We start from the raw sequence: 12668 nt of genomic DNA, 5'->3' as shown, positions 1-12668 counted from the left end.
CTACAAGCATATAATTTTTATTACTCTCCACATAAGCAAATTTCTTCTCATGAATAGTAGTGGGAGCAAACTCAACAAAATAACTATCATGGGATTGAAAATTAAAATCAAGATGACAAGTTTCATGGTTATAATTATTCTTTATAGCATACGTGTCATCACAATTATCATCATAGATAGGTGGCATGCTTTCATCATAATAAATTTGCTCATCAAAACTTGGGGGAGAGAAAATATCATCTTCATCAAACATAGCATCCCCAAGCTTGTGGCTTTGCATATCATTAGCATCATGGGTATTCAAAGAATTCATACTAACAACATTCCAATCATGCTCATCATCCAAAGATCTAGTGCCAAACATTTTAATACATTCTTCTTCTAACACTTTGGCACAATTATCGGAATCCTTATTTTCACGAAAGACATTAAAAAGATGATGCATATGAGGCAACCTTAATTCCATTTTTTGTAGTTTTATTTTATATACTAAACTAGTGATAAAACAAGAAACTAAAAGATTCGATTACAAGGTCTAAAGATATACCTTCAAGCACCTAACCTCCCCGGCAACGGCACCAGAAAAGAGCTTGATGTCTACTACACAACCTTCTTCTTGTAGACGTTGTTGGGCCTCCAAGTGAATAGGTTTGTAGGACAATAGCAAATTTCCCTCAAGTGAGTGACCTAAGGTTTATCAATCCGTGGGAGGCGTAGGATGAAGATGGTCTCTCTCAAACAACCCTGCAACCAAATAACAAAGAGTCTCTTGTGTCCCCAACACACCCAATACAATGGTAAATTGTATTGGTGCACTAGTTCGGTGAAGAGATGGTGATACAAGTGCAATATGGATGGTAGATATAGGTTTTTGTAATCTGAAAATATAAAAACAGCAAGGTAACTAATGATAAAAGTGAGCAAAAATGGTATTGCAATGTGTTGAAACAAGGCCTAGGGTTCATACATTCACTAGTGCTAGTTCTCTCAACAATAATAACATAATTGGATCATATAACAATCCCTCAACATGCAACAAAGAGTCACTCCAAAGTCACTAATAGCGGAGAACAAACGAAGAGATTATTGTATGGTACAAAACCACCTCAAAGTTATTCTTTATGATCGATCTATTCAAGAGTCCGTAGTAAAATAGCACAAAGCTATTCTTTCCGTTCGATCTATCCTAGAGTTCGTACTAGAATAACACCTTTAGACACAAATCAACCAAAACCCTAATGTCACCTAGATACTCCAATGTCACCTCAAGTATCCGTGGGTATGGTTATACGATATGCATCACACAATCTCAGATTCATCTATTCAACCAACACAAAGAACTTCAAAGAGTACCCCAAAGTTTCTACCAGAGAGTCAAGACGAAAACGTGTGCCAACCCCTATGCATAAGTTCATGAGGTCACGAAACTCACAAGTTGATCACCAAAACATACATCAAGTGGATCACGTGAATATCCCATTTTCACCACAGATAAGCACATGCAAGACATACATCAAGTGTTCTCAAATCCTTAAAGACTCAAACCGATAAGATAACTTCAAAGGGAAAACTCAATCCATTACAATAGAGTAGAGGGGGGAGAAACATCATAAGATCCAACTATAATTGCAAAGCTCGCGATACATCAAGATCGTGCCAAATCAAGAACACGGGAGAGAGAGAGAGAGAGAGATCAAACGCATAGCTACTGGTACATACCCTCAACCCGAGGGTGAACTACTCCCTCCTCGTCATGGACAACGCCGGGATGATGAAGATGGCCACTGGTGATGGATCCCCCCTCCGGCTGGGTGCCAGAGGGGGGTCCTGATTGGTTTTTGGTGGCTACAGAGGCTTGCAACGGCGGAACTCCTGATCTAGGTTTCTTTTTGGAAGTTTGGGTATATGTAAGAGGTGTTGGAGTCGGGAACAAGTCAGGGGGGGTCCCCAAGGCGACCACAAGGTAGGGGGCGCGCCCAGGAGGGTAGGGCACGCCCCCCACCCTCGTGGGTGCCTCGGGACTCTTCTGGCCCATCTCCGATACTTTGTGGGCTTCTTCTGGTGCAAAAATAATCTCCATGAAATTTCAGGTCAATTGGACTCCGTTTGATTTTCCTTTTCTACGATACTCAAAAACAAGGAAAAACAGAAACTGGCACTGGGCTCTAGGTTAATAGGTTAGTCCCAAAAATCATATAAAATAGCATATAAATACATATAAAACATCCAAGGTTGATAATATAATAGCATGGAACAATCAAAAATTATAGATACCTTGGAGACGTATCAGCACACAAGGTGCTCCTCCGGTATTCATGAGTTGCATAATCTCATAGTCATAGGAACATGTATAAGTCATGAAGAAAGCAATAGCAATAAACTAAACGATCATAGTGCTAAGCTAACAGATGGGTCTTGTCCATCACATCATTCTCTAATGATGTGATCCCGTTCATCAAATGACAACACATGTCCATGGCTAGGAAACTTAACCATCTTTGATTAACGAGCTAGTCAAGTAGAGGCATACTAGGGACACTATGTTTGTCTATGTATTCACACATGTACTAAGTTTCTGGTTAATACAATTCTAGCATGAATAATAAACATTTATCATTATATAAAGAAATATAAATAACAACTTTATTATTGTCTCTAGGGCATATTTCCTTCAGTCTCCCACTTGCACTAGTCAATAATCTAGATTACACAGTAATGATTCTAACACCCATGGAGTCTTGGTGATGATCATGTTTTGCTCGTGAGAGAGGCTTAGTCAACGGGTCTGCAACATTCAGATCCATATGTATCTTGCAAATCTCTATGTCTCCCTCCTTGACTTGATCGCAGATGGAATTGAAGCGTCTCTTGATATGCTTGGTTCTCTTGTGAAATCTGGATTCCTTTGCCAAGGAAATTGCACCAGTATTGTCACAAAAGATTTTCATTGGACCCGATGCACTAGGTATTACACCTAGGTCGGATATGAACTCCTTCATCCAGACTCCTTCATTTGCTGCTTCCGAAGCAGCTATGTATTCCGCTTCACATGTAGATCCTCCCACGATGCTCTACTTAGAACTGCACCAACTGATAGCTCCACCATTCAATAAAAATACGTACCCGGTTTGTGACTTAGAGTCATCCAGATCAGTGTCAACGCTTGCATCGACGTGATCGTTTATGACGAGCTCTTTGTCACCTCCATAAACGAGAAACATATCCTTAGTCCTTTTCAGGTATTTCAGGATGTTCTTGACCGTTGTCCAGTGATCCACTCCTGGATTACTTTGGTACCTCCCTGCCAAACTAATAGCAAGGCACACATCAGGTCTGGTACACAGCATTGCATACATGATAGAACCTATGGCTGAGTGTGACTCAAAACTTTCTATCTTCTGTAGTGGTCGGGCATTGAGTGTGACTCAACTTCACACCTTGTAACACAGGCAAGAACCCTTTCTTTGCTTCATCCATTTTGAACTTCTTCAAAACTTTATCAAGGTATGTGCTTTGTGAAAGTCCAATTAAGCGTCTTGATATATCTCTATAGATCTTGATGCCCAATATATAAGCAGCTTCACCGAGGCCTTTCATTGAAAAATTCTTATTCAAATATCCTTTTATGTTATTCAGAAATTCGGTATCATTTCCGATCAGCAATATGTCATCCACATATAATATTAGAAATGCTACAGAGCTCCCACTCACTTTCTTGTAAATACAAGCTTCTCCAAAAGTCTGTATAAAACCATATGCTTTGATCACACTATCAAAGCGTATATTTCAACTCCCAGATGCTTGCACCAGTCCATAAATGGATCGCTGGAGCTTGCACACTTTGTTAGCACCTTTTGGATCGACAAAACCTTCTGGTTGCATCATATACAACTCTTCTTTAAGATATCCATTAAGGAATGCAGTTTTGACATCCATTTGCCAAATTTCGTAATCATAAAATGCGGCAATTGCTAACATGATTCGGACGGACTTAAGCATCACTACGGGTGAGAAGGTCTCATCGTAGGCAACTCCTTGAACTTGTCGAAAACCTTTCGCAACAAGTCAAGCTTTGTAGACAGTAACATTAGCGTCAGCGTCAGTTTTCTTCTTGAAGATCCATTTATTCTCTATGGCTTACCGATCATCGGGCAAGTCAACCAAAGTCCACACTAGGTTCTCATACATGGATCCCATCTCAGATTTCATGGCCTCAAGCCATTTTGCGGAATCTGGGCTCATTACCGCTTCCTCATAGTTCGTAGGTTCATCATGGTCAAGTAACATGACATCCAGAACAGGATTACCGTACCACTCTGGTGTGGATCTTACTCTGGTTGACCTACGAGGTTCGGTAGTAACTTGATCATAAGTTTCATGATCATTATCATTAGCTTCCTCACTAATTGGTGTAGAAATCATTGGAACTGATTTCTGTGATGAACTACTTTCCAATAAGGGAGAAGGTATAGTTACCTCATTAAGTTCTACTTTCCTCCCACTCACTTCTTCCGAGAGAAACTCCTTCTCTAGAAAGGATCCATTCTTAGTAACGAATATCTTGCCTTCAGATCTGTGATAGAAGGTGTACTTTTGGGGTATTCTATGAAGACACATTTCTCCGATTTGGGTTCGAGCTTATCAGGTTGAAGTTTCTTCACATAAGCATCGCAGCCCCAAACTTTAAGAAACGACAACTTGGGTTTCTTGCCAAACCACAGTAACAACTTGAGTTTCTTGTTACGGTGATTTTCACTTCATTCTGAAATTCTTTGAACTTTTCAAATGTTTCAGACTTATGTTTCATCAAGTAGATATACCCATATCTGCTCAAATCATCTGTGAAGGTCAGAAAATAACGATACCCGCCGCGAGCATCAACGCTCATCAGACCGCATACATCAGTATGTATTATTTCCAATAAGTCTATTGCTTGCTCCATTGTCCGGTGAATGGAGTCTTAGTCATCTTTCCCATGAGGCATGGTTCGCAAGCATCAAGTGATTCATAATCATGTGATTCCAAAAGCCCATCAGCATGGAGTTTCTTCATGCGCTTTACACCAATATGACCTAAACGGCAGTGCCACAAATAAGTTGCACTATCATTATTAAACTTATATCTTTTGGCTTTAATACTGTGAATATGTGTATCACTACTATTGAGATTCAATAAAAATAGACCACTCATCAAGGGTGCATGACCATAAAAGATATTACTCATATAAATAGAACAACCATTATTCTCTGATTTAAATGAATAACCGTCTCGCATCAAACAAGATCTAGATATAATATTCATGCTTAACGCTAGCACCAAATAACAATTATTCAGGTCTAAAACTAATCCCGAAGGTAGATGTAGAGGTAGCGTGCCGACCGCGATCACATCGACTTTGGAACCATTTCCCACGCGCATCGTCACCTCGTCCTTATCCAATCTTCGCTTAATCCGCAGCCCCTGTTTCCAGTTGCAAATATGAGCAACAGAACCAGTATCAAATACCCAGGCGCTACTGCGAGCATTAGTAAGGTACACATCAATAACATGTATATCAAATATACCTTTTACTTTGCCATCCTTCTTATCCGCCAAATACTTGGGGCAGTTCCGCTTCCAGTGACCAGTCCCTTTGCAGTAGAAACACTCAGTCTCAGGCTTAGGTCCAGACTTGGGCTTCTTCACTTGAGTAGCAACTTTCTTTCCGTTCTTCTTGAAGTTCCCCTTCTTCCCTTTGCCCTTCTTGTTGAAACTAGTGGTCCTGTTGACCATCAACACTTGATGCTCCTTCTTGATTTCTACCTCCGCAGCCTTTAGCATTGCGAAGAGCTCGGGAATTGTCTTATCCATCCCTTGCATATTATAGTTCATCACGAAGCTTTTGTAGCTTGGTGACAGTGTTTGAAGAACTCTGTCAATGACACTATCATCAGGAAGATTAACTCCCAGTTGAGTCAAGTGGTTGTGGTACCCATACATTCTGAGTATATGTTCACTGACAGAACTATTCTCCTCCATCTTGCAGCTATAGAACTTATTGGAGATTTCATATCTCTCAATTCGGGCATTTGCTTGAAATATTAAATTCAACTCCTGGGACATCTCATATGCTCCATGACGTTCAAAATGTCGTTGAAGTCCCGATTCTAAGCTGTAAAGCATGGCACACTGAACTATCGAGTAGTCATCACTTTGCTTTGCCAGACGTTCATAACATCTGGTGTTGCTCCTGCAACGGGCTTTGCACCTAGCGGTGCTTCCAGGACGTAATTCTTTTGTGTAGCAATGAGGATAGTCCTCAAGTTATGGACCTAGTCCGTGTAGTTGCTACCATCATCTTTCAACTTAGATTTCTCTAGGAACGCATTAAAATTCAAAGGAATAGTAGCACGGGCCATTTATCTACAACAACATGGACATGCAAAATACTATTAGGTACTAAGTTCATGATAAATTAAAGTTCAATTAATCATATTACTTAAGAACTCCCACTTAGATAGACATCCCTCTAGTCATCTAAATGATCACGTGATCCATATCAACTAAACCATGTCCGATCATCACGTGAGATGGAAAAGTTTTCAATGGTGAACATCACTATGTTGATCATATCTACTATATGATTCACGCTCGACCTTTCGGTCTCAGTGTTCCGAGGCCATATCGGCATATGCTAGGCTCGTCAAGTTTAACCTGAGTATTCTGCTTGTGCAAAACTGGCTTGCACCCGTTGTATGTGAACGTAGAGCTTATCACACCCAATCATCACGTGGTGTCTCGGCACGATGAACTATAGCAACGGTGCATACTCAGGGAGAACACTTATACCTTGAAATTTAGTGAGAGATCATCTTATAATGCTATCGTCGTACTAAGCAAAATAAGATGCATAAAGGATAAACATCACATGCAATCAAAATAAGTGATATGATATGGCCATCATCATCTTGTGCCTTTGATCTCCATCTCCAAAGCACCATCATGATCACCATCGTCACTGGCTTGACACCTTGATCTCCATTGTAGCGTCGTTGTCGTCTCGCCAACTATTGCTTCTACGACTATCGCTACCGTTTAGTGATAAAGTAAAGCAATTACATGGCAATTGCATTTCATACAATAAAGCGACAACCATATGGCTCCTGACAGTTGCCGATAACTATTACAAAACATGATCATCTCATACGACAATTTATATCATCACGTCTTGACCATATCACATCACAACAAGCCATGCAAAAACAAGTTAGACGTCCTCTACTTTGTTGATGCAAGTTTTACGTGCCTGCTATGGGTTTCTAGTAAGAACCGTTCTTACCTACGCATCAAAACCATAACGATTTTTCGTCAAGTGTGTTGTTTTAACCTTCAACAAGGACCGGGCATAGTCAAACTCGATTCAACTAAAGCTGGAGAAACAGACACCCACTAGCCACATGTGTGTGAAGCACGGCGGTAGAACCAGTCTCATGAACGCGGTCATGTAATGTCGGTCTGGACCGCTTCATCCAACAATACCGCTGAATCAAAGTATGACATGCTGGTAAGCAGTATGACTATTATCGCCCACAACTCTTTGTGTTCTACTTGTGCATATAACATCTACGCATAGACCTGGCTCTGATGCCACTGTTGGGGAACGCAGTATTTCAAATTTTTTTACCTACGATCATGCAAGATCTATCTAGGAGATGCATAGCAATGAGAGGGGAGAGTGTGTCTACATACCCTCGTAGACCGAAAGCGGAAGCGTTTAGTAACGTGATTGATGTAGTCGAACGTCTTCGTGATCCAACCGATCCAAGTATCGAACACACGGCACCTCCGCGATCAGCACAAGTTTAGCTCAGTGACGTCCCTTGTACTCTTGATCCAGCTGAGGCCGAGGGTGAGTTCCGTCAGCATGATGGTTTGGTGACGGTGATGATGAAGTTACCGATGCAGGGCTTCGCCTAAGCACTACAATGATATGACCGAGGTGTGTATCTGTGGAGGGGGGACCGCACACGGCTAAAAGATCAACTTGTGTGTCTATGGGGTGCCCCCTCCCATGTATATAAAGGGGGTGGGAGGAGGAGGCCGGCCAAGGGTGGCACGCCCAAGGGGGAGAGTCCTACTCCAAGTAGGATCCCCCCCTTTCCTACTTCCACAAGAAGGAGGGAAGGAGTAGGAGAAGAGAAGGAAAGGGAGGGCGGCCCCCTAGCCCTAGTCCAATTCGGTTTGGGCTGGGGGGGCTCCACTCCTTGGCCTACCTCCTCTCTTCCACCATTAGGCCCATGAGGCCCAATAACTTCCCAGGGGAGGGGGGTTCCGGTAACCCCCGGTACTCTGAAACTCATCTGAAACGACCTGAACCATTCCGGTGTCCGATGTAACCTTCCAATATATGAATCTTTATGTCTCGGCCATTTCGAGACTCCTCGTCATGTTCATGATCTAATCTGGGACTCTGAACAACCTTCGGTCATCAAATCACATAACTCATAATATAAATCGTCATCGAACGTTAAGTGTGCGGACCCTACGGGTTCGAGAACTATGTAGACATGACCGAGACACATCTCTGGTCAATAACTAATAGCGTAACCTGGATGCTCATATTGGCTCCTACATATTCTACGAAGATCTTTATCGGTCAAACCGCATAACAACATACGTTGTTCCCTTTGTCATCAGTATGTTACTTGCCCGAGATTCGATCGTCGGTATCATCATACCTAGTTTGATCTCGTCACCGGCAAGTCTCTTTACTCGTTCTGTAATGCATCATCCCATAACTAACTCATTAGTCACATTGTTTGCAAGGCTCATAGTTATGTGCATTACCGAGAGGGCCCAGAGATACCTCTCCGATACACGGAGTGACAAATCCTAATCTCGATCTATGCCAACTCAACAAACACCATCGGAGACACCTGTAGAGCATCTTTATAATCACCCGGTTACATTGTGACGTTTAATAGCACACAAGGTGTTCCTCCGGTATTCGGGAGTTGCATAATCTCATAGTCACAGGAACATGTATAAGTCATGAAGAAAGCAATAGCAATAAACTAAACGATCATAGTGCTAAGCTAACGGATGGGTCTTGTCCGTAACATCATTCTCTAATGATGTGATCCCGTTCATCAAATGTCAACACATGTCCATGGCTAGGAAACTTAACCATCTTTTATTAACAAGCTAGTCAAGTAGAGGCATACTAGGGACACTTTGTTTGTCTATGTATTCAAACATGTACTAAGTTTCCGGTTAATACAATTCTAGCATGAATAATAAAAATTTATCATGATATACGGAAATATAAATAACAACTTTATTATTGCCTCTAGAGCATATTTCCTTCACATGTCAGACCTATCGGCGCCACAAACTCAGACCTTCGAATTAGAGGTGCCCACCGCCCATTGCGAGAGGCAGCGGGCTAGGGAGAGGGCGGCGACATCAGAGGCGGCGGCCGTACAGTCCTCCCGACACCGTCTCAGATTGTCGGCGGTGCCTGATGAGAGGAGCAACTCCTCACAGCTGTCTACCACCGCTCAGTTACGATAGCGGAGATAGACGCCTGCTGGCTCCATTGGAAGAACCCCAAGGCGCTCCGGCTCGGTTTGGAGCAGTCAGCATGCGAGGCGGCGGAGGGGGCGATGGCGGATGTGAGAGTTGCAAAGCTCGCGAGGTAGCAGAACCGCGTCGTCCAGAGGATTGCCAGCTACATCGACTCCACCTCCTCTTATGACTATGACGACCCTCACCTGCCGCTGACGCCTATGCGGACAGCTATAGCCGCGCTGGTAACCGATAGTGCAAAGGACCAGCGAGGAAATGGTGAAGAAGCTCAGCCCTTTTCCGTCTTTCTTACTAGTTTTAGTAATTTTACTTTAGAACTATGTCTGTCGGTAAACTGTGTTGATTGTTTGTTCTATGTTCGGATTATGTGGATTTCTATGTCTGAATTATTTTGATTTCTATGTTTGTTTGTTTGTTTAGTGTATGTTTGTTTTGTTGATGATCTACGATGTTTGTTTCATGTTGCATGTGTAGTATGAATTTCGGGTACTGGATATGTGGTACATGGTTGTGGATGCAACGATTTGAGAATTGATCAGTCACTATCCGCGGACGTTCCTGGGCGCATCCACACACTTATATGGTGCGGGATTTGGATGCCTAGTTGTCGATCCTCTTAGCCATCAGATGATCGGGGTTCTGTGCATGGTATTTAAGTGGGGTATAGACATCGTGTACGACCAATGCTAAAACACGTGGTATCTTTTGCATACACGCCCATGGACACGATGATTTGATGTTTGAACACTGGAATTTTTTTTAGAACAGAGACAATTGTCCGGCCTTAAGAATGAGTCTTCGAAATAAACAACAAATAAATATGCAAACAAAGCAAATGTTCGATACATGACCAGAAGGCCTACATAGTGAAGCTTTTTCGGGAAAATGGAATTTTATTTCATAATAATAGTGTTACAATCTCGAGACAATATTTCCTCACACCAATGAGTACCCGAATGCATTCACACTGCAATGCAAGCTTTGATACGGCTATAATTGTCAATTGATGTGCTACCCTATTTTGATCTATGTAAATTTCTCGAGGAACAAACTTCCTAACTTTCACAATAGATGTAATCTCAACAACTAGATGACCATAGGGCGGCCGGGAAAGAGCCTCGCCCGAGAGGATAGACAGTAGAGTCGGTGAATCTGCTTGAATAATTATTGGTCTGTCTGTATGCTGAATGGCAAGTACCATACCATGCATAAGTGCATGAATATCTGCTTCCGGGGCTTAAGTACAATGAAAGATGTACCTATATGCCGCCAAGATCACCGATTCGTCCTCTCTGCGTAGCACCATACCAGTTGATGCCCAACCGTCCTAGCCCGAGAAAGAGACATCGACGGACGGCGCCACCCAACCTAGTGGTGGTGGTGACCAAGGCCAGGGAGCTAAGTAGCGAACCTAGGTTTGAACATTGGACTGCATAACTCTATAAACCGCAAAACTAGATATTCTATCCTTTATATGTTTTTTAAGGAGGGTAACCTCGGCCTTTGCATGTTTATGATGCACATAACCAATTTTTATTAGAAAGATCTTAGTTATTCAATACAGCTAACAAAAATTAGAAAGTAACCATACCCGGTCGAAATAAAAATACATGTCAACAGACATAACTCTAAGATAAAAAGGAAGACGGCAATTGGCAAGGAGCATAATTATATGCCTACACACATAATATATTACTAACTCGCCAACCAAATTGTTTGGACAAAACTTGTGTGACCATCTCCGACCAGCTACACCCAAAGGCCACATGTTCCTGAGGGTCCACACGCTAAAGTAATAACCATGTACGAATTCTCATATGAGCCTGAAATTGGTCTGCATTTTCTTTACGTATTGTACCGTTAAAATGATATCATTACGAGCATGCGAGGGAGCCCACAGTAAGGCATGGATTTCAACACGGATACGTCCTTTAAGATTGGGTTGAATGCCTATCAATCGGTTCCCCAAAAAGTTTAGTACTAGTTGGCGATGGTAAATTAAATGCTATATGAAGAGTTTGCCAAATCAAATATGCAAAAGGACACAGAAGGAAAAAGATTTTGAATTATTTCCTCTTGATCAAAGAAACAACATTTTTATATTCGTGTCGATTGCACTTGCCCTAAGTTATCATTGGCTAGAATGACCCCACACTACAGAAATCACATGCAAAACTTATTTTTTATCGGAACTTTGATCTTCCAAATATGTTTTGCGCGGAAAACTTTGTCATGTGTTAATTAGATCCGTGTAGATGGACTTGACCGTGAAGGCGCCATTAGCATTCAACCTCCATTGAGAACCATCTAGTGCATGTGTTAGGTTCATTGACACCAACCTCCGCACTAAATGTAGCCACAATGTCTATTTCCCCCTATCAAAACCCTATAAGATGAATATTAAGGTTACTCACCCCAAAAACATGCAACAGATGCATTCTTCCTCTGCAGAGAGTCCTTATCCTCTAATTGCGTAAGTGTTACAGAAATGAGAAAGTATCATATAAAGACCATTAGGAAATGGAGCCAAGATGGATCATGAGATCATCATCTCACTATTGAGACATGACAACGCATCACATAAGAATCATGGGCTAATCCGTTCCATCCAACAGGAACATAGATAACTCTTAGGTCAAAATCAATAGCCGCTAGCACATTTTGTGTGGGAATAGACATTCTATACCTGAACATATCATGCATGTGCATAGGTACACATACCGTTTTATGAGTATCATCTAAGACTTGTATGCATCCGTGTGAAAAAGAGAGAACTAGTTTTTAATAGCTGAATGAAACCTATAAATATTGCAAAGCCCACTTCGGTACACTCCCCCTCACAAAACATATAAACAACCTGTTTGGCAAACTAACGGGAAGGGGAATGGGAGTTTAACTCTAATTCCCTTTCCCCATCTCAATTACCAGCCCTCCCCTAGATAATAGATATGTGGGATTTCTACACGTGAATTCCCCTTCCACTTCCCTGGTGAATCCCCATTTCACCTAAATAAACAAAGGAATAAAACTCTCTATGCCTCAAACTCCCATTCCCTCTCTCCAATTCCACTGAACCAAACAGGCTAAAAGAGTAATATGGA

The sequence above is a fragment of the Triticum urartu genome, chromosome 5, assembly GCF_003073215.2.
Source record: "Triticum urartu cultivar G1812 chromosome 5, Tu2.1, whole genome shotgun sequence".
Lineage (NCBI taxonomy): Eukaryota > Viridiplantae > Streptophyta > Magnoliopsida > Poales > Poaceae > Triticum > Triticum urartu.
The sequence above is the reverse complement of the archived record's forward strand: the minus strand, read 5'-3'. Positions refer to the sequence as shown.